At 42.6% G+C, this 22,814-nt stretch overlaps 1 long non-coding RNA gene and 1 pseudogene across 1 annotated transcript; both read right to left on the bottom strand.

Annotated features, from left to right (window-relative positions):
- Positions 1-3,645: 3,645 nt before the first annotated feature.
- LOC136469394 (acidic endochitinase-like) lies at positions 3,646-8,451 on the bottom strand (annotated as a pseudogene).
- Positions 8,452-15,838: 7,387 nt separating this feature from the next.
- Positions 15,839-18,432, bottom strand: LOC136473375 (uncharacterized). Its single transcript, XR_010762596.1, has 4 exons — positions 18,295-18,432; positions 17,362-17,412; positions 16,510-16,548; positions 15,839-15,902 (listed from the first exon to the last, which is right to left on the bottom strand). It is a non-coding gene; the product is annotated as an uncharacterized lncRNA (long non-coding RNA).
- Positions 18,433-22,814: the final 4,382 nt, after the last annotated feature.

Below are 22,814 nucleotides of genomic sequence, written 5' to 3'. Positions count from 1 at the left end.
GGAAGTACTACAAGAAGAGTTAGTGGGAGCAACAATGATAGGCTTATGGAATGATTCTTCAATTATATCACAAGTTAAGCCTACATCACATGTCTCAACACGCTTCTTCTCATTTTGCTCATTAAGCAAAGAGGAATAAGCTTTTTCAAGCTTCTTGTGAGCCTTGCCAAGCTTCTCATGGGCTTCCTCTAGCCTCTCATGAGATGCATTGAGCTCATCAAAGGCTTTCTTAAGGGCTTTTAGTTCCTTATGCAAGCTTTGGCATTCCCTTCTCTTAATATCAAAGTGTTCTTTAGCATCATCTAGCATGTCAAGTAATTCATCCTTAGTTGGTTCATCATCATCACTATCACTATCACTTTCATTTTTATTTTCATTATCATGTTCATCATCACTTCCATCATCACAAGTTTGTACCGTACTGGACTTAGCCATGAAGCATGATGGAGTATCGAAGAGAGAAGGCTTCTCATTGATAGCAATGCTTGCAAGTACCTTCTTCTTGGTGGTCTTGTCATCATCACTATCATCATCATCACTTGAGGAAGCATCACTATCCCAAGTGACCACATATGAACCATCCTTCTTCTTCTTGAAGGTCATCTTGTCCTTCTTCTCTTTCTTTTTCCTTCTTGTCCTTCTTCTTGTTTTTCTTGTTGCCATCACTATTGTCGCTATTGTATGGGCATTGAGCAATAAGATGATCTTTGCTTTCACAATTGAAGCACCTTCTTGACTCTTCCTTGTTCTTGGATGAAGACTTCTTTCTTCTAGCACGGTAGCCCTTCTTCATCATGAACTTGCCAAATTTCTTGACAAAGAGAGCCATCTTCTCATCATCCATCTCATCAAAGCTCAAGTCTTCATCTTCACTTGAAACTAGCAAACTTCTCCTTGAGGATATATGCCTTGGCACCCTTCATGGCTTGAGTGCCCTCAAATAATTCCTCCAACTTCTTCCATGCTACATGAGCCATCTCAATGTTCTTGATTTGCTCAAATGTTCTCTCATCAATAGCATCATGAATGGCACTAAGAGCAATGTCATTGTTTTAGAGAAGCACTTCTTCGGTGGTGGTGGGGTTCTCTGGATCCTCTATCTCAATTTTGGTTTCCACCACCTTCCAAACCTTCCTATTAATTGACTTGATATGTGTGGTCATCTTTGACTTTCAATATGGATAATTTGTGCCATCAAAGTGGGGTGGCTTCTTGGTGTTGTTGATTTGAGCCATTTTGACACCGAAGGTTATTAAGCCTCAAATCATGGTGACCATGGCTCTGATACCACTTGAAAGGTCCTAATTGCTAGAGGGGGTGAATAGCCTATTAAAAATTTCTACAACAACACTTAGCAAACTGGTTAGACAAATATGAGGCAAAGCGAGTGTTGCGCTAGCCTACTAAAAATACAAGCCATCTACCATAATTCTAGTTTCTATAGTCTCTATCCACACAATGGCTATGTCACTACACTAAGTTAGTGTGCTCTTAAAGGCTAACTAAAGATCCACACTAATCAAACTAACAAGCTCTCACTACTAACTACACTAAAGAGCTTGACAACTAGTTTACGATAATGTAAAGAGAGCGAGCAAGATGGTTATACCAATGAGTTGAGGAATGAACCAATCAATCACAAGCATGAGTACCAATGAAGACCAATCACCTCGGAATCAAATGATAACACAATGATTTTTTATCGAGGTTCACTTGCTTGTCGGTAAGCTAGTCCTCGTTGTGGCGATTCACTCACTTGGAGGTTCACGCGCTAATTGGCATCACACGCCAAACCCTCAATAGGTTGCCACACAACCAACATAAGATGAGGATCACACAAGCCATGAGCAATTTACTAGAGTACCTTTTGGCTCTCTACCAGGGGAAAGTCAAGAACCCCTCACAATCACCACAATCGGAGCCGGAGACAATCACCAACCTCCGCTCGACGATCTTCGCTACTCCAAGCTGTCTAGGTGGTGGAAACCACCAAGAGCAACAAGCCAAACCCATAGCGAAACACAAATAACAAGTGCCTCTAGAAGCAAACACTCAAGCAATGCACTTGAATTCTCTCCCAATCTCATAAAGATGATGAATCAATGATGGAGATGAGTGGGAGGACTTTGGCTAAGCTCACAAGGTTGCTATGTCAATGCAAATGGCCAAGAGTTATGAGCTAGAGCCAGCCACATGCCTTAAATAGAGCCCCCAATGAAATAGAGTTGTTGGCTCCTCAGTCCTCTAAAACACGGACTGACTGGACACGCCAGTTAGGTTGACCGAACGCAGGACCCCAGCGTCCAGTCGCCCGATGATCGTCACATGTCATTAGCTTCAAATGTTGAGCACATGATCTTAACAGCTAGTCTGCTTCACACCACGTGTTAAGTTGTGACCGGACGCGCTGCTCATAGTGACAAGACGCTCCATCACTAGAGTGTCATCGTTTCTAGTAAGCTCCTAGAGAGGTAAAATTGCGACCGGACGCATTCGGTCACTCACCCTCTTCTCTGCGCACCGCCATGTCAGTACGACTAGACGCTAAACAGTGTTCAACCAGAGTCCAGTGACTTTTCTTCTCCGAGTCTGGTCATAGGGCAAGTCAAGACCGAGAGCACCACCTTCTTTTATAATTGACCAAACGCTGGAACCCTGAGTCCGGTCACTTCGAACTCAGCGTCCGATCACTGTTTGATAGTGAAAAACACCTTCAATTCACCAACTTATCCACCCTTGCTCAAATGTGCCAACCACCAAGTGTATCATCTTGTGCACGTGTGTTAGCATATTTTAACAAACATTTTCAAGAGTGTTAGCTTTCCACTAGATCCTAAATGCATATGTAATGAGTTAGAGTATCTAGTGGCACTTTGATAACCGTATTTCGATACTTGTTTCACCCCTCTTGATAGTATGGCTATCGATGCTAAATGTGATCACACTCGTTAAGTGTCTTGATCACTAAACCAAAAAGCTCCAATCAATTTTATCTTTGCCTTGAGCATTTATTTTTCTCTTTCTTCTTTTCCATGTCCAAGCACTTGATCATCACCATGGCATCACCATCATCATGTCATGATCTTCATTTGCTTCACCACTTGGTATGTGTCACCAATCTCATAATTACTTTGATAAACTAGGTTAGCACATAGGGTTTCATCAATTCACCAAAACCAAACTAGAGCTTTCACCAGCCTCCTGTTTTGCCTCTTCTGGTTCATTTTCTATTCTAATAAGCAACTCAACAAGGATTTCTTCTCCAATTAGATCCACTAGAGGTGGAATAGGAAATCCCTCAATGTGTGGCACAACCTCATTTTGTACTTCATCCTCTACTTGCACCACATTTAGCACCAGTGGCTCTAGGTTCATTTGTTGTGGAACATTTTCCTCCACTTCCTCAATGAAGTCATTTATCTCTAAAAAACCATCTACAGCTAGTGGGTTTGCTAGATTAATGATAACCTCTAGAGGATCAACCTGCCCTAGTAAGTTCAGATCAATTTCCATCTCATCTCCCTCCGCAAGCTTAATGTTTAGGTCCTAGGCCAATTGCTAAGCCAAAAGTTCATCAGGCCAGGGGGCCCAGGGATCCCATGGATTGAGCTATTGTAACTGTTGTAGGTCCTGCCCCTCATTACCCTACTCCTGTTGCATGTTGGCATTCTCTTCCTGCTCATTCTGGTTTTGCTTATCATCTTGTTCCTGCTGTATCACCGGCTGCCCAAGGACAAAAAAGTCAAAAGGAACAACAGACTCCAACTCAAGCTCATCAGTCACTAGATCTTCAAGAGGAGGCCCCTGCACTACTTCACACTGAATGGTCCATGAATCCCCATTCAAATCCATGGAATCTGAGTAAGCTATAAACTATGGAACAGCTTGAATGCTCTTGACTCTAGCCCTAACCATAATCCTCCCTGGGAAGTTATCACTCTCTTCCCACAAAATGACTTTGCCAAAATCACTTATGGCACTCTGAATGTGATGTTTAGACTTATAATCCTTAGGGAACCCGAGTAGCATCATCCAGCAATCATCATTAAATAGAACCCTTCTCTAGTTTCTGCCCTCATTGTGCTTAGCAAAAGAAAGTTGAATGTTCCCAAACAGCCAAGGACTATGCCTAACCAAATTATCACGGTCATAATCATGAGTGCAACAGACATAGGCCTGACCCAAATGGCATGGCATGATAGCACATTGCCCTATTTTATGCACAGCTAAGAACTCCCTAATGATATTCTGAACTACAGCGAAGTTGAGCTCATTACTGGGCAAAAAGGGTTGATGGTGATGATGGCTAGGTCCTTATTGGCTGCCAGCGGCCTAATTGGAGCAACCACCCTGCTCATGAAGCCCTATCCGGTATGTCCTCCCAGTTGAAGCCTTCAGGGATGAAAGGCCTTAGGTTGGCATGTTGATATGCCATTGCCGATGTCAATGAGGAACTCTCCCGGTGGCCAGACGGTGGGTATTGTAGCTCAAGAGTGGGGTTTTCAGAGGGGTTCGCTTGGGGAGGACGGAATGCACGAAGGAAGGCGAGGGGTCAAGTGAGAGGCGGAGGGGGTCGGGGGCCGTATTAAGGGGAACAGTGTTGGGCTTTGTGAGCTGAGGCGCATTAACCGTAGGCGCTTTTACCCTAGCAGCCCAAGACGAGGAGAGGGAGAGAGATTGAGCCAATTCAGCAAATGAATTGAAAACGGACGACTTTGATGAAGATGGCCTAGTAGCGGCAACGTTGAACCAACCAAAGGGAGTTGCCCACTTTTACTGTTACCAGTAACCTGTCCACCTTTGAAATTTTTCCTAGAACAATAATTTATTGTAGTATGACCCCAATTAAGGCAAGATCGGCACCTGATAGGCCAACAGCAAGCGGCTCTACGATGGTCCTTGGACAGGCATCTCTGGTAGAAGGATGGTGTCGAGGCTCTGTCCCTAACACGATCTTTCAAAGATTGGCTTGTTGGGACGCCAAGAACACGCCCACCGAGCTGAGGTTGAAGACGACTGAAAACAGAGGGACGACCAAGAATGGAGTTTTGCAAGGGAGCTTCGATTGGAACATTATTAGCTCTGGAAAGGGGCAGAGCTGAAGCAGGTCCGATGGTAACACTCTTGGCTCCAGAAAGGGGCAGAGCAGGGGCTGATCTAACAACATCAGCAAACAATTTGCCCAAGCAATGAAATACAAAAACAAGGGGGGCATCAGTCCTAGTGTCATGATGCTTGACCATAGGTTTCCAAGAACGACGTCCCTCCTCCTAATAGGGAGCAAACTCTCTCCTCCAGTTAGTGTAGGGTTATGAGGATGCTACGCTAGCCGGAAAATAAAAATTTCGACCTCATAAACTAGGATCTACTGCTAGTTATAGATCACGGGATTACCACTAGACGCGCAGGTGCAGCAGAAGCGACTCGATGTAGTCGAACGCGTCGTAGCAGTGCCGTGCAATTGCGAGGTCGTCCGTCCATCTGTCCCCTTCATGCGGTTCGTCCTTGTGCTCTAGATGCAGCACCTCCGAGGTATCCACACGTACAGGGAGGAAGTGTTGTGCCTCTGGACTGCTAGGTCCACGAGGAGCAGCAGATGCGGGCATGGGATGGGCGGCGGCTGCCAAAAGGCATGGATTGATTTGCCCCGTTGCCCCACCCCACATATTTATAGGCGTCCCTAATGAGCTCCCGAGTTGGAGGCCCATTAGTAACCCTAAGCCTTGTCTAATTCGGATCCAATCCAAACTAGGCTTCCAGCCCCTTAAGCGTGTGACCCTATGGGTTCACGCACACATAGACATGGCCCGAGTACTCCTACTCGGCCATTAGTTGATAGCGGCCTCTAGCAAGGCATGTCAACTCCTATGCGTATGCAAAAATCATATCAGACAAACCACCACAAAACCACATACTTGTTATTCCCTTGCCTCACGATATTTGGTCCAACTCATAGGTTAACACTTAACCCAAGCACGGCCATGCATTTATTGATCTAATCATTAGAGTGATCCAGTGATATCTCTCTCATATATAGATAGGGGCAAATTCCATCTTGATTGTCTATGTCTCATAGCATGTTTCCCGACAAACTCGAAAATCACCTTTATAACTACCCTGTTACGAAGTAGCATTTGATAGTCCCTGAGTAGGTCGTTTCACATCTTGAATACATACAACAATCTCAGGTCTAAGGACATAACATACATGATGTGAATAGAGATAATAACGACATCTCACGTTGGGTCAGTCCAGCCCTATGTCATACATGTGCCCACATTATTAGTTTCACATCTCCATGTCTATGACTTGTGAAACATAGTCATCAACTAATAATGTGCTGATCCATTATTCATGTGTGTCCACACACGAACTCTGACCAGGGACAACATTAGAATAACCATTCAAGTAAAAGAGTTTCACAAACAATTCACATAATTGCTAATCGATGCAGGTTGTCTTTAATGGAAATTCAATGAACTCATAATATATCATGTCTGGGTTTTAGGCATCCGACGTCACAACTTGCTCGAAACCTTCTCAATTTTTTACCATAGCCTACACATGCGATAACATGACACCTTGACAAGTTTCATGATTTTTGGACTTCGTATGGATTTTATATAATTTAAAAACACTTTTTCGACAAGTTCCTCGTCATGTTACGTGAAGAAGATGCCCGAAATTTGATGCGAGTTCGTAGATAGGGACTCAACATACACCAAATACCATGAATAACATTTTTCGAATCACTAAATTGCATCATTCCATCCACCTGCAGTTCAAATTTGAAATATTCGAAAAAAAATAAACGAAAAGAAATAAATTAGGGAACTATATAAAAAAAGTCAAATTTGGCCCAAATTTTAAAATTGAGTTTTAAATAATATATTATAGCACCACAAAAAACTGGGTTAAAAAAACCAAAAAAAATAAATTTGCCGAGGGCCTAGCCTGGCCCTCGGCAAAGGGGGTCTTTGTCGAGGGCCTGGCCAATGACCCTCGGCAAAGAATATTTAAAAAAAAAATCTTTGCCGAGGGCCCTGGATCTAGGCCCTCGGCAAAGGGCCCAACCCTAAATCGGCCAGCGGCCCGAATTCCCCGCCCACAGACAAAAAAAAATCTTTGCCGAGGGCCTGGCCAATGGCCCTCGGCAAAGAATATTAAAAAAAAATCTTTGCCGAGTGCCTGACGGCGGGCACTCGGCAAAGACTGATGCCAGTGGCCGCCTTGACCCATCCGGCCATATTTGCCGAGGGCAAAGGCTTCTTTGCCGAGGGCCTAGCTTTGCCGAGGGCTTCTGGGGCTGGCCCTCGGCAAAGACCTCTTTTGCCGAGTGCCCGAAATCTAGCCATCGGCAAACCCATAAGCCCTCGGCAAAGAGGCTGTCTCCAGTAGTGAGTAGTATACTCTCGTCTGTCTAAATTATAAGTCGCTTTGATTTTTTTTACACTTATTTTGATATGTATCTAGATATAATAATATGTTTAGATACATGGCAAAGTGAATGGAAAAAAAAGTCAAAGTGACCGGTCAGTATTTTCTTACCGTTGGTAACAAGCTTGGCTCTGTAACTGTAACTAGTGCTGTCGTCGTAGTAATAGTTCCACAGCATGATGCCGCCGTAATTTGGGGAGCCGTCCACCACCGGCAGCACATGTGACGGGCTGTCGGGTCTATGTACCCGGTACCCACTGCATCAGGCGAGGCTGGCAGTCCAAGAAACACCGACGCCGACGGCAAGGACTGCGTCCACTTCTTCCACCACGTCTCCAGGTTGCTCATGTCTCCGTTCTGGTAGTCGCACCCGGGGTTGTTGTAGAACCGAGGCCAAACGTGGTCGAACAGCCCCGTGGCGAGTGCTGCAGCGAGGAAGTCGTCCGGGTACATGCACTGCGGCGCCGCGGTGAGCAGGTACTTCCTCCCTCGCCTGTCGCCCTTGTACAGCGATGTCAGGTTCTTGGCGAGGTCGTCGTAGTGAATGGCCTGACCAAGCTCGATGTCAAAGTCGATGCCGTCAAGCAGGGCGCCGCCGAGCGGCCGTGACGCGGAGCTGCCGCCAAGGAAGTTGTCCCAGAGGTAGGTGGCCACGCTCTGCGCGTCCAAGGCGGAGGAGAGGCTGTAGTTTCCCACGCCGCCACCGATACTGAGGAGCACCTTGACGCCTCGGGCCTGGCAGGACGCGATGTCCACGGCCAGGCCTGTGCAGCCGCCTGATCCGGGATCGCAGCGTCCGGCCAAATTGAGGACCGGTGTCTGGCCACCGCCGAACGCGCAAAGGAAGGCGATGATCACGAAGGCGTAGCGTCCGGTGCTGCATGTCGTGGCCAGGCTGCTCTCGTCGCTCTGGCCCCAGTAGACGGAGATGTTGACGGCAGCGCCACCGGGGGCTGCAGCTGCTGCGCCAGCCAAGAGCAAGTAGGCGCAGAGAAGCTTGCGGTTGCAGGCCATTATTATTTCTGTGGATCCACACGTTCTTCTTCTGATCCACGCTTTGGTTGCAAACTAAACTTGCAATGGCGGCTATGGACTTGTGGGACACGGTAGACTCTTTCTTGGTGAAGAAACTCCGTACTTGACAGCGCCAAGGTAAAAAGAAGAGTCGGACAATTGGCATCTGCTCGGGTACTCCTTCCTCGACTAATAAACAGCGGATGCCCGGACAATTACAGCCTGTTCGCTTGCTCGTAAACGATCGTAAATTTCCAGTCAGGAACAGTGTTTTTCTCTCACACCAAACCAGCCAGCAGTAAATAATCCACGATACGATACGGCCTCCCGAACAGGCTGTTAGTTGGTGACTGGTGAGCATAAGTGGTTTGTGGCGCTTGTTTTGTTCGCGGGAGGTTATGTAGTGAGTCTTAGTGGATGTTTGTGACCGCTACACTCCACGTTTTTAGCTCCACACAACTCTCCTGCATGGTTTTAGCCAAACAGGTTCAACTCTACGCAACTCTGCTCCAGAAAAAAAAATGTAGTTGTGAGAGCATCTAAAGGGTGCTCCACAAACTCTTAGTCTTTTGTGAAGCTGCTCCATGATGTGGTGTGTAGAATAAAGTTCGTGGAACAGTTCCAAACAGCCCTGCAACGGCCGATGTACCTTGATAGAGCTGCAACTTAGACTAGATGTTGCGTTTTGACAACCGAAATCACGGAAAGCATCATCTCATTTCAAGAGTTTCACCTCGTAACTTGAGCTCTTCACTTAATGTATTTACATTTACGTATATCTAGGCCAGGAGAAACACAGTTAAATAGAAAATTGGTATAAAAAAAGCACCCCTTAGACCAATGTTTCACTAAAAGCGTGTCGCTACGGATTCGTACCGCTTAATCTTTCTTAAAATTGACTAGATTTATTGAAAATATTAACATATATTTATATCTCTAAATAAGTTTATGATGAAAATATATTTAAAAATTTATCTAATTATACTAACTATGCATCGTAAATATTACACTTTATTACATATATTTGGTCAAAGTGGAAAGTGTTTTAACTTCTCGAGATGAGAGAAAATTTAGGGACAGGGAGAGTACATAAACCACACACTGTCTTGTCCATCAATGGTGGAACTTCAGACCTTCAAAGTTTACCTGTGTGCATGGTGGGTAACCCGAGATATTTCTCATAAAAATTGTTAATTTAGCATGAAATTTTGAAGGAGTGGCTCTATCATATTCGCCTCCATTCGAATTATTAGAAACATTTCCATTTGACATGTTATAGACCAATATATAATTATTAATTTACTACTACAAAAATAATTTTCAGAGACGAGAGCCCTTTTCTATATATAGAGGCGGCTCCCCTCTTAGTGCTCTGTCAAACAAGCCGCCTTTTAAGATGATTTACAGAGGAGGCTCCAACCCCAGACGCCTCAACAAAATGATCTTCAGAGACGGTTGTTATCTGTATTCGCCTCTAAAATAGGGGATTTTTAGATACGGTTGTTGTATCCAGTTTCCTCTCAAGATTAATTTGTAGAGGCGGCTGTAGTTGGAGCCGCCTCTGGATATTATCTTCAGAGGTTACAAATCGTCCAGTGTATAAGTAGCAGCCATTTCTTCCTTCTCGGATTTTTACTGTACACCAACGAGCTGAGGAGGAAGGGGGCCTCGGGCTACCTCACAAAAAGTACAAATCTAAGGGAGAAGGTTTTCATCTTGATTCCTTTGGTGGAGGAGGCTTTAAAAGGTAAGTAGTAGATGCTAATCTAGGCCCCATTTTAAAGTTTTAGGGGTACATTACTGTGTAATTATGTTTCTCATTCTCTCTCTTTCATGGTGGTTGAGGAATTTATGGGTGCATTTATATCAAATCTTTGAAGGTGATAGGGTAAATTTAGTAGGGGAACAAGATTCTACCATCATTTAGCGGCCATGTCATGATTTTAGTGGTCTACTTAATAGTTTTTAGGGAGAGATGGTTTGCATCTAGATCTAGATCTAGGACTACGGTTTGGGATTAGGTTTTTTATTGTTGACATTCATATTATTTTATATTTATTATATTTTTCATGAACAATAACGGATGAAATATTAATTGGTACTAATTCATTTCTTAATTTGAAATCATTTATTTCACTTAACAAAAGTAAAAAAAATACTAGTTTAGTGGTACATTATATTAGTTTGTTAACTAGGTAGTTTTAATCTCTTGCATGAAGAACACGATGAAAAAAGTTGAACAATATATGTTATCTATAATTTAAAATAAGAATTACCTTCCATAATTATATTGTTACATACAAATTATTATATTATTTTGGTTTATTAATTATTCTTATACCTAACTTTGTCTTTTTGTTTTTGCTTTGTTGATCTCCGTAGGAAATGATGGACTACAGGATGATAATTTTAAATAAGAATGACCTTCCATGGTTTTGTTGCTTTTTTAATTAATCTCTATCTGGTTGTACAAAATTCACGATTACTCTCCATCCTTTGTATTATACCTCTATGGAGTTTTAATATGTATTTATTTAGAACATTGAAGTTATATCAGCTCTTTGTTTGCATTCCTTTTTTTTTGACATCATGGGTCTATATTTTGGTTTGCAGCTTTTGATTTAATTAGGCAAGTTCAAGAACAATTTAATTCTTTTGCAGCATCAAACATGTGCATGTGTGATCTACCCATGATTTCAAAGATGATAAACATATTGATCAAACAAATGAACACAATAACAACAAAACAGTTGCAGTATTATACCCTGATGAGGCAGGACCAATGCTGGAGGCACAGGCAGTGCAATTCCTACTAGTTGACATAGTGGGTTGTTTGATGTAGTGGACCACAATTGATGTAGGATGAGATACGCAGTGTAGTCCAACAAACGATCGTCAGGAGGTAGTCTTACAGATGGCTGCACCACCTCCACCAGGAAGTAGTTTAATCTAGGAAAATGCGAGCACCTGTGCAAATCAAGGACTTGAACCCGGGTGAGCAGGTTCCACCACAAGGAACCCAACCAACTGATCTATGATGATTAGTTCGCTGCTACATCTCTTATATATATGGTTCTAGATCCGGACTAAGTCAAACTTTAGGTTCATAGGAAAGTTATCAACATTTGTGTCTATAAATAGGTTTATTATAAATATAATTTTTGATCTATCTAATGATACTTACTATGCATCGTAAACATTGGTACCTTTATTTATATATATAAATTTCATCAAATTTAAAATCTGCTTGGTCATGACGAGCGTGTTCCCGCCCATTTTAATGCAGGCCCATAGAGAGGAGTATTTGAAAGCAACCGAAGTTGGTGGACTGAGGTGCAGCGGGGACAATAATGGGCTCACATTTCACAATCACGCATGTCTGTGATGCCTACCGGCAGCCAAAGTTCCTACAGCAGCCCACTGCTCAGCATAGTACAGGCGTAGTAGGCCGCAATCATGCAGAAGCAAGGACGTCTCCGTCGTCCAAATCCATTTCAGCGGACGTTCACCCATTTCGGGTTCAGCGAACGATCCGACAGCTAATGCATGCCGGCCATCCACCCTCCTCCCCTGCTCTAACATCTGTGTTTTTGCATCACGATAAAATCCACTAAAAATTGAACTTTGTAAAACTTTACAACAAATTAAAACTTTAGTTTAATTCCTTCAAAACCACTTTTAAATAAAATGCTTTCCAAAACCATGCATCAAAATTCACCTTATGCATTTAGGATAGATGGTTGAAATTGCTTGAGTGCTTGGATGTGTGAATGCTTGTGATTTTATGCTTGCATGAATTGTTTGCTCTAGAATTTATTTGGCACTAAATAACCTCCTTGACATTTTCCCTTGACTTTTTCTTGAAGTAATCCCCTTGACCTCCACTTGATTTACCAAGCTCTCCACATTTCAAACCTCCTTGTAATCCAAATTCAAAACATACATATGTGACCAAGTTTATTTTCTGAAAAATAGAAACAGGAATTCCAATTAAGAAATGAACCTTGGGCTCATTTCCCTCCTCTTCCCCCCTGGCCCGTGCCGCGGCCTGCTCCTCCCCCGCAACGGGCCCACTCTAGCTCAGCACACGTGCGTGCGCTTCCCGTCGCCCCTGCCATGGGCTGACCCGGCCATTTGGCCTAGCCCGGCGCCGCGTAGCCGCTTCCCTCCTCCCTTCTTTCACCGATGAGTGGCACCGCCTAGTCAGCATCGTCACCTACCTCGCGACGTCAATGTGAATACCGCGTCGTCCGCGTCGTCTACCTCCGCCGCCTCGGGCTCACTGTTATTGCCTTACTCTGGCGAAGAGGGTAAGGACGCACTGTGACGAACCGCCATTGTAGTTTGAACGCATGCGCGGGAAGAAGGAATCCGAGGCACCGGGGAAAATATCTCGCCGCCACGTCATCGGCGAGAACCGCCATTGGCGGCCTATAAATTGGCCTCCCCCGAGCTCCTCCGCTTCAACCACCACCATAGCGAGCTTCACCTTGGTCCGGAACATATCATCTCCCTCCTATTTCCCTCTTTCTCCCCTTCTCCCGAGCTCTGGCTTAGCTTCCCCAATTCGACCGCCATGGCCGCCATGGAACCGAGCTCCACTCCCCTTCCTCTTCCTGTGCACCATAGTTCAATTAGGTTAGTTAGCCAGCTTCCCAACCCATCCTCTACCTCCTCCACCACCTACATCTCGCTCCACCCCTCTACATCCCTCCACCACCGAGAGCAGCTCGCCGTCGAGCCGTCATGGCCGCTACCCGACGTCGTCGAGGCATTGCAAGACACGACAACACCCTCAGCGTACCCACCGATCTATTGTGACCACACGCCACCCATTCTCGTTCCCTGGAGTGCCCTACAGGGGCAAAGGCCCATCACCGCGCCACCGTTGCAGCTCCGGCGAGTCACCATCGCCGCCACGAGCACCCGCGGTCACCGAGGATTCCTCCAACCGTTGTGGGATCATCTCAAGAGCGCCGATAACCGCATAGAGTCAAGATTCGGCCATCGACGCCACCGGCGTAGTCCACTCCGTTGAACTCTGAGCACCCTGCTCTGTTCCTCGCCGGCTGGACAACCGCCATCCCGACGACGACATGGTGAACCCACGTGGCAGCCACCGTGACTCCCTCCCCTCTTCTCCTTGCTTCGGTGGACTCAAGGTCGCCAGGCTGACCCCGTCGTGCTGGCCCCACACGTCAGCAGCTAAACCCGAAGGAAAATGTTGTGTACACCCCAGAAGTGTACACAGGAGGTTACAAAACCCATTTCCATGCATGGAAAAATTCCCAAAAAAAATCTAAATAAACTAGGTACACCCTAGATCCTACCCAAGCATTTCCATACCATTTTCATTATGTCAATTTCCAGAAATAATTCCCAAGTTATATTCCACATACCCTTCTCCTATTAAATCTTTGTTAATTCATATCTCCTCCATCCTAACTCCAAATCATTTGATTCTTCCACCAAAAATCTTCTAAATTCAAGCTCTACTTATTCATACCATTTGTTCTATTATTTGGTGCCCATTTAAATTCTAGTTGATTGCTTTCCTTGTATTTAAATTAAATATTGACTACAGTAGTAGCCAATCACCGTAGCAGTAATTAACCCCGTATATTAACGTATGTGCATGTACTCTAACACATACTCGAATATATCCACACCCAATCACCTAAAATAATAGGAAATCTCTACATACAAGGATATGCGTGATACCTAGGCATACGCCTATGTTTGACTAACGTTATCTTCCACCTTTTCTTTAACCTAACTAACCCGAGGCACATACATATACATGTGCCTATGTGCCACTAACCCTTGTGGACCTATAAAGGCCAGTCAAGTTATCTATGATGACTTGGTCATGCTTTCTCTTTCAGGTTCACATAATAGTGAAGCCTAATAGTGTGGTCTGGTTTTTCATCAAACCAACCACCCACCTTAACTTAACCCGTAGGAGCCCTACCCCATGGATGGAATCCCTTCATCCAAACCTTACTTCAAATTGACATAATAATGATAACTTAGATAACGACCCATCACCCAATAGGATCAACCCATCTAGAATCGTTTGCTGCTTATGCTTGCTTTACAGGCCTTCCTTGTTATTTTTCTTGTTTGTGATTGACAACGCTAGACCGCGTAGGATAGAAAACGTGGAGAACCTGATGAAGTCCAAGAAGACAGGAGCAAGAGGCACAGGAATCGAAGAAGGAGCTTATCATCAGCAAATGGAGGCAAGTCCTAAGACCCACCTATCCCTTTTCCCTCCACTTTATTTACCATCCCTTAACTACTCCTCTTCCTCCACCTCCACATTTTGCTAGCCTCCACCATAAACCCACCATACCCTATCCCCACTAATTAATAAACTTAACTTATAATACTTAAATTCTCTTTATGAATTAATGGAATTATAATGGGTCATGAGCTCAGTTATGATGATGTGAACACTTATGATAATTATCTTGATATGATATAAGTTTGACTATGATATTGTGATGACGTAATGGCTACCTAGATATGAGATGAGCTCTATGAACCTAAGGTTAATAACTATGGAACTTAAAACTGGTAAAACTGGACTAAACCCCGATAGGGGGCGAGTGGGGGTAATTTATGGAGGTAAATTACCTTAGCAGGATTGCCTGGTGAGGGATTCCTATAGGAGATACTCGCCTCGGTCACATAAGGACCGGTTCATAGTTCCTCTCGCCTAGTGAGATATTACGTACAACCACATGTCTATATGGGTAGACTTGATCTCACACCTCACACTACACCACAACCCCAGAATAGCGACGTACCATCGGTCGGTATAGGTCGATATAGCAACGCTCCGTCGGTCGGTATAGATCTATGCCGACACTTACTTGCAGCCGCTGAAAGTGGCGTCGGTATAGCCTACGCCGACCGACAAGTTTTTAGCGACCGACGGTCTAACGCCTTAGAGGCTACATATACCGACACATAGTTTGAAGCTATAAATACTTTTAGCAACTAATAGTCCAACGCGAATCATTCACATAGAGACAGTATATATGTTGCTAATCAGCAGAACCTGAAAACAATCTATTATCAATGCACATGCATTCATTACAAGATATATTAACCATAACTGATCCATTCATATACGAGTAGCCCAATGTAAGGTCGGTCAGATTCAAGATCATAAGTACAAAATAGATTAGAAGCTCGCAAACATGAAGTTTGTGCATGAGCAAGCCATCAACATCCCTACATCTACCTCATGTGACCAAAAGTCATACATCCACCACTTGTAACCAAAAGCTTAGCTCACTAACACCTAAAGCTCACTGCTCAAATTTCACTAACAGTGAGCTCTCAGTCTTATCTCTAATAGGTTCAAAACAAAACACTAGCTTCGATGAGCCCCTTTAACTTGTCGACATCATCAGGTACGCTGCCTAGGCCTTGCAGGATGGCTGAAATGCAATATGAATATCCAATTAGCGACAATTTTTACCAAAGTTGGAGAAAGACAGCCAATAAGATAAACTCCAAGAGGTTCTCTAAAATTAATAGCCAAATTTCATAAAAAGGAAAGTTCAATGTCGCAAACCATTGTAAATGAAATAAATAAGTAAAGTGATAGTACCTAACTCAAAGCAATATACAGATTTAGTATATGGGCTGGCACCTGGAGGTTAACATATAAGATGATGAATTAAACATAGCCTATACATGCTGATATAACTAATAAAATAACCTATCAGCGTGTAAATACTAAATATGCAGTGCCAAAAAACATACACATTTATGAGAGCACCATAACTAGCAGTTTCACAGGATGTATACCCTCGTTTTTTCAAACAGTGCAGCTGTACAGGAGGAACAATCATATGAACACACAAGCAGTAGTATGTGTACCAAAGATCCTGCCTTGTACTAGAGGAAGAATCATATGATTCATATGAACACACGCAGAGAGCAAGCAGCACGCTAGCAGTACCAAACACGCAGGCAGCAGCAGATCAAACACATAGGTAGCAGCAGATCAAACACTAATAGAACCACAATACTGAACTTTACCTCAGCTTGCAATAAACAGATTGTCCATGTTTCTTTCCCCTTCTCCACATCTGAAAAATGAATAAAAATATCCTTCAAACAGTGCAGAAAAATATCCTTCAAACTTTGATATGTGTCAGGTGCAGAGCTAGGAATAATGCTCATATACACAGAATAATTAGTAGTTAATGATGTGACAAGTAACTAGAACATGCTATAACTTGAAGTGGCTAGGCTCCAGGTATTGACAGGGAAACATGCATGGAAGGCTATGTTTGATTTAGCTGGAGGTTTTTTTATGTGAGTATGATCTAGAAGCTATTTTATCTCTGAGCAAACTTGTCAATCACTCATGCATAAAAAACTCTGGTGCTGCAGTAGTCGATGGAAGCGGGTTAATTATGTTAAACAAAATTAGAGGATATGGTTATCTACAACACATACATGGACAAAATTTCAAATACAGGTACTGGATTTAGCAGCCACCCCTAAACTGTTATTTATTTGGAGGTTGTCAAGATGGAAATCCATAACTTAAAGAGATGAAAGCAGTTCATGAAAATCTGAAAAATTGTCATAATTCATATACAAATGTGAATTAGGGCATTGTGTGGTTTAAATCATCTAACATGTGGATTTTACTAAAATTATTTGTTTCAATTACTTGAGCCAAATATATCATAATAAGCTGCCATTTTGTATTGCTAGTTGGCCATTTTGTAAAGCAATTATAGGGCAACACATGCTGCCCTACATTTCAGATCAAGATCTATACAATTTAATTTCCTCCTCCTATAAACAAACACAAGATTGACGATTTGCATAATAAGGAAATCCTACACACTTCAAGTTGTTGGCCAATGCTAGGATTACCTGAAGTGATCTGCTCTTTACTTGATGCCTTTACAGGCTAGCTTTACTAACCTGTATATAAACACCAAGAGGTCAAACAAATCCACCCAGACACACTTTTCATAGAAAAATAAACAAAAAGTTATGAACAAATGAAATAGCTGTAAAGTTCAAAGGAAAATAAGTTAATTGGATGCAGATAATAAAGTGTATTTGAAAGCTATGTCAGGTATTATTTGTAGCTAGTATATCATAATCAATAAATACCAAAGGCAAGCCTCTCAAACTTTGTTTTTCACTTAAGGTGGACTATATTCCGATCTGTGAGGTTAGCGCAAGAGAAACTTAGAGCCAAGACCCAAGAACACTGACACAAGAGAGCAATTTGTTTAGGAAAAACTATGGGACTTTGAGCTCAGCAGTCAAGAGTAATGAGAAGAGATATTACCTGAACCAAATAGTCATGCATACAAGTTTAACTTGACCAAGGCTGAGACAGCGCTATAATTTTTTTTTGTAATTTTTTTTGAAATATTTCTTGATTCCTAATTCCTACACATTTACAGCTAGTATATCATAATCAATAAATACCAAAGGCAAGCCTCTCAAACTTAGTTTTTTCACTTAAGGTGGACTGTATTCCGATCTGTGAGGTTAGCTTGTAGTTGGTACATGAGAATTGATATTTTCTAATGCAATAAACTGGTGTTATCCTCATATTTGTAGATTATATAAGAACAACACATGCGCAGATATGTTCCCTATTCAACATTCTGTTAAACACTTCAATGATACATCAGAAGTTCAATTTGTACACCAACAGTTTAAATAGTTGTTGGACCATCACTGAACAAGACTTTTTATTGAGAATAACTCAATTCGAAATAGAATATGGTCCTCATAACAGATTAGAGAATTGCATAGCAAATAAATTGTAGGAACATCTTAACATACCACTTTGGTAAGAGAACAAAGACCTGATATCCAAAGCGTTGAAAGGCTTGAAGAGCTAATACTGACAAAACCAAAGCCTGTTGCAGCCATCTAATTTAAGAACTGACAAATTGGTTCTCTGAAACAAACCTAGTAACTCATGCCTGCATGGAACAATAAGCGTCAGTTAGATACACCGAATTAGGTGTCCTCTTTTTGCAGTTTTGATATAGTGAATATCATACTATATGTTCATATCATAAGGTTGTCATGATATCAATTCATATGCACCGATGATAACTTAAGTTCACAAAAATAAATCTAATACAAGGTATGTATCGGTGACTCAGTTAGTACTTGTAACGTGACACATTGCTGCAAGAAACAAAGTAAAACAAAGACATTATCATTTTTCCCAAATGGATAGACTTGCTCAATAGTTCTCATGGCTTTCAGTAGATATTGTAGTAGTATGAACTATGAAAGGAAGAAAAGCAATCTCTAGACAGACCAAAATCTTTCTGTTAAACACATTAGTGATTGGCCTATCTACTTGTAGAAGCTATTCAATCAAACCAAAACGCATTCACCAGGATAGAGGACGTAGACAAGGCCTACAGATTTGAGAGGGGAGGGATAGGAAGACGTGCATCACGGTCACAGCCTAGAGAGGGAGCAGTCGGCACAGAAACCTACGAACGGCAGCAGATTGGAGGGGACCGAGCACCAGCGGAGGACCAAGGTCTTGGCGAGGTCGAGGACGCAGCACGAGATCCACAGAATGGAGGGTGGGCGATGATGAGGGCTGCCTGCGATGGATCCAGGTATGGTGCAGGATCTGGGAGGGGGAGGAGGACGGGAACCGATACCGGGAGAGGAAGCTACCCACGGAGCACCGCCGGCTGTGTGAACCACCGGGAGCTGCCGCCGGGTCGAGCCACGCTGCGCTGCTAGCCACGAGCGGGATCTGAGAGGGGTAGAGGACAGGACATCAAGAGCACGGGTGAGAGTTGGGCGGCGGCAGCAACGGCGGATTTGGGCGGCAGCGATTTGGTGGAGGGCACAGGAGTAGGTGACAGAGGCGGTGGAGTTGGGAAGCTGGAGACTGAGCAACGAAGAGGTAGGGTTTGGAGAGCGTGGTATTTGGACCTTAGGATTTCTCCATGAATGGGCCTTTTTGACGTTTTCTAGGCCTCCTTTATTTTTTGAGAGCTACAGCGACCAAAGGTTCATCCTCTTTATTGATCTGTTCCGATCGATTGTTTGACGGTACACACAAATATCTATACCGACCGATCGTTTGATGTAAAAGGTACATTTGCCGACACTTAGTCCGTGGGCGAGCTATACCGACCGATGGTTCAATGGTATTAGTATATTTATAACGACACACGTGTGACGCTATATTAGTGTTGTGGTGTAGTGTCGTTAGATAGAAGTATACTTTCTACTAGAAGGCTGATGTTGGCAGTGGAATGTTAGGAGTAGGCACAGATGCTATGTGATCTTCTGTGGCCCAATTGGCGTGGTTGCTACGTGATCCTCCACGTTAAGCCCTTTGATTTTTTAGCCGCGTTCGAGCCCATGTTATTGTATGTTTGGCCGTGTTCGAGCCTATATTATTGATGATTTGGTATCATCGGCACTATTATGTTGGGATGATTTGGTATCGTCCGAGATTATATGATGGGATGATGTGGTATCATCCAAGATTGTGAGATGGGACGATTTGGTATATCCTCCCGAGTTGAGTGTGTTTTCCAACCGCTGAGAAGTCGTGGTAGAGTTATATGGACATCTAAGGCCACGTACATTCGGGTACGGGGTCTCGTTAGGCCTGTTCCTACCACCGCGCATGGTTTGGAGTTGTGTCTATCATGTGGGGAATTTTATACACCTCTGCAGAGTTAATTGAATCTATTCGAATAGCCACGTCCTTGGAATGGGCAGATGCTGGGATAGGATACTATAATTAGACTTCACAACTGTGATAATCTGGTAAAATGTATTTTACTAATTTGGTAAACTATAATTAACCCAAAAACTGGTGAGAATGGTAATACTCTACCAGGATCCAACCTATAATTATAACTACTTCACCCTACCACTTTTACCTGAACCACCATAACCCCCCTCCACATATAGCCTTCCCCTTCCACCTCACCTCCACCCAAAGTTTAGGACTTGTTGAGTACTTTATATACTCAACCACCCTCCATTCTATGTTTTTATGAGTTAAGCTACAGGAGCACATACTCGGATGGAACTACTGGAGCTACGCAAGGATAGGATAATAGGAGAACATATGAGTATGGAGCTATCAAGGACTACGCGAGGATGGGACACCCGGAGTATACCGAAGATAGAGCCATACGACTACACGAAGGAGCTACGCTAGGACTATGACGATTGGGATATAGGAATACGCTTAATGAATAAGTTTAGGGTTACATCCGCACTCCAAGTTGGTTGTCTTAGAACTCTGATATACGATATAAGGCCAATAGGCCAAGCTATGTAAACTCGAACCATATAACATGTTTTTCCTATTAGTAATAAAAGTATGGTTTTTTTTATATAATCTTGTTTGAATTGTGCGTATCAGCTACTGATCCAGAGACTGATACATGATGCACAGAGGGCCCTAAATTAGGGACCCGACACCCGCTCCCCTTTCCCTTGCTCCTGACGTCACCATGCAAAAAAATGAAACATTTATTTCAAATTGCTATAATTTTCGAATGGTGTATCCATTTTTAATTCTGTCTGCACCAGTGTGTTCAACGTCACGAGGCGAACAAAACTAGACCCACTTCCATATGTTTCAAAGAATTTTATTTTTCTAATAGCAATTTATGTATATTAACTTATAGCATTTAAGTTATGCTGCTAACTTATTTTGCTAAGTTATGCTGCTAACTTATTCTGCTAAGTTGTATTGTGTAACTTATGTTTGTGTAGAATAACTTTTATGTATATAAGCATAACTTTTTATATACACTAGTATATTAGTTCTGTAACTTATGTACATAAGTTGTATTATATAACTTATGTACTCCCTCTATTCCAAATTATAAAATGTTTTGGTATTTCTAAATACATTGATTTTGTTATGTGTCTAGATATACACTTGTGTCTAGATACATAATAAATTCAATTTAGAAAAGCTAAGATGTCTTATAATTTGGAACGGTGAAAGTACTAAGTTGTGTAAGATAACTTATTTATATAAGTTATATAATATAATTTTTTGTACATAAGTTATATAGCGTAGCTTTTTATGAGATTATGTAATCAATTGTGCTTCTTAACTTACTCTATAATTTTTTTCTATATAGTTTTTTTTGGTGCTATGTTAAATAACAGAGTTATTTATATATAATTTTTGTTTTCATGTGTATGCTACCTAACTTAGTTTATTAACTTATTCGGCATGTTCATTGGTTGGTTTCTAGGCTGATAAGCCTGGCTGGTGCTGGGTTTTTTTAGGAAAACACTGTTGGCTGACTGATAAGTCCAGGCTGAAACCAACAAGCGAACATGCTGATTGTACAAAGTTATGTATCTAACGTGTATTTTTATATGTATGCTATCTAACTTATTTGATTAACTTATTGTAGAGAGTTATGAATTTAACTTGTATTTTTATATGTATGCTACCTAACTTATTTGATTAACTTATTGTACAGAGTAATTTTCACGCGGCAAAACGAAAGAAATCGATCTAAGGAAATTTTCACGCGCCAAAATGGACGTTGGCCGCCGACGCGCGGTGACACCGGTGTTAACGGAGGATTACTCGGAAACTCAACACCCCACGGTGCATTGAGTACAAAATGCCGGTTAAATGATAACCGGGCCTCCTTTTAACTCTCCCTCGGTCATCGCGTAAGGGACTAAAACGACGTCGATAAATAGACGGAGGGAGTATAACTTAACACGCTTAACTTATTACTCCAAGTTATGTTGTGTAACTCAGTTAGTCTGAGTTATGTGCGAGAGAAAAGAGAATGGCAAATTCACATGCGCTGGCACGAAAAGAAAACGAGACTGACGCATTCGCACACGCAAAAAGAAAATGAATCGCCTGCCTGGGATTTGTTTATTCCTGAAATAGAACTGTTGCAGGTGACTCCAGATGTCAACGGGGAATTCCCCGTCGGGGAGTGCCTCCCCATCTTCGTCCCCGTGGAGAAGAAAATTCTCCATCCCCATCCCCGTCAAGTGCCACGGGGGAGACTTTCTCCCCATCCCTATCCCCACGGAGAATTAGTTCCCGTGGGGATCCCCATGGGCCGCAGGTATTTCATCGTCATCTACAAAGTTTGCACTTCAAACTTTATTTAAGTAGCACATATATGTTCTATATCATTTTCGCTTAATAAAAATTAGTTTAAAACTCTAAGTACTATAATGGGACTATGAAATGTAACTTTCGTTTCGCGTTTTCGTTGATCATTTCGACAGGAGCTAGGGTTGCAACATTGCTTATATATCGCAGGTATTGAGCATTGCCAGTATATGGGCCTTTGGAATCGGGT

Source organism: Miscanthus floridulus, chromosome 8 (genome assembly GCF_019320115.1).
Source record: "Miscanthus floridulus cultivar M001 chromosome 8, ASM1932011v1, whole genome shotgun sequence".
Lineage (NCBI taxonomy): Eukaryota > Viridiplantae > Streptophyta > Magnoliopsida > Poales > Poaceae > Miscanthus > Miscanthus floridulus.
The sequence above is the reverse complement of the archived record's forward strand: the minus strand, read 5'-3'. Positions and strand labels throughout refer to the sequence as shown.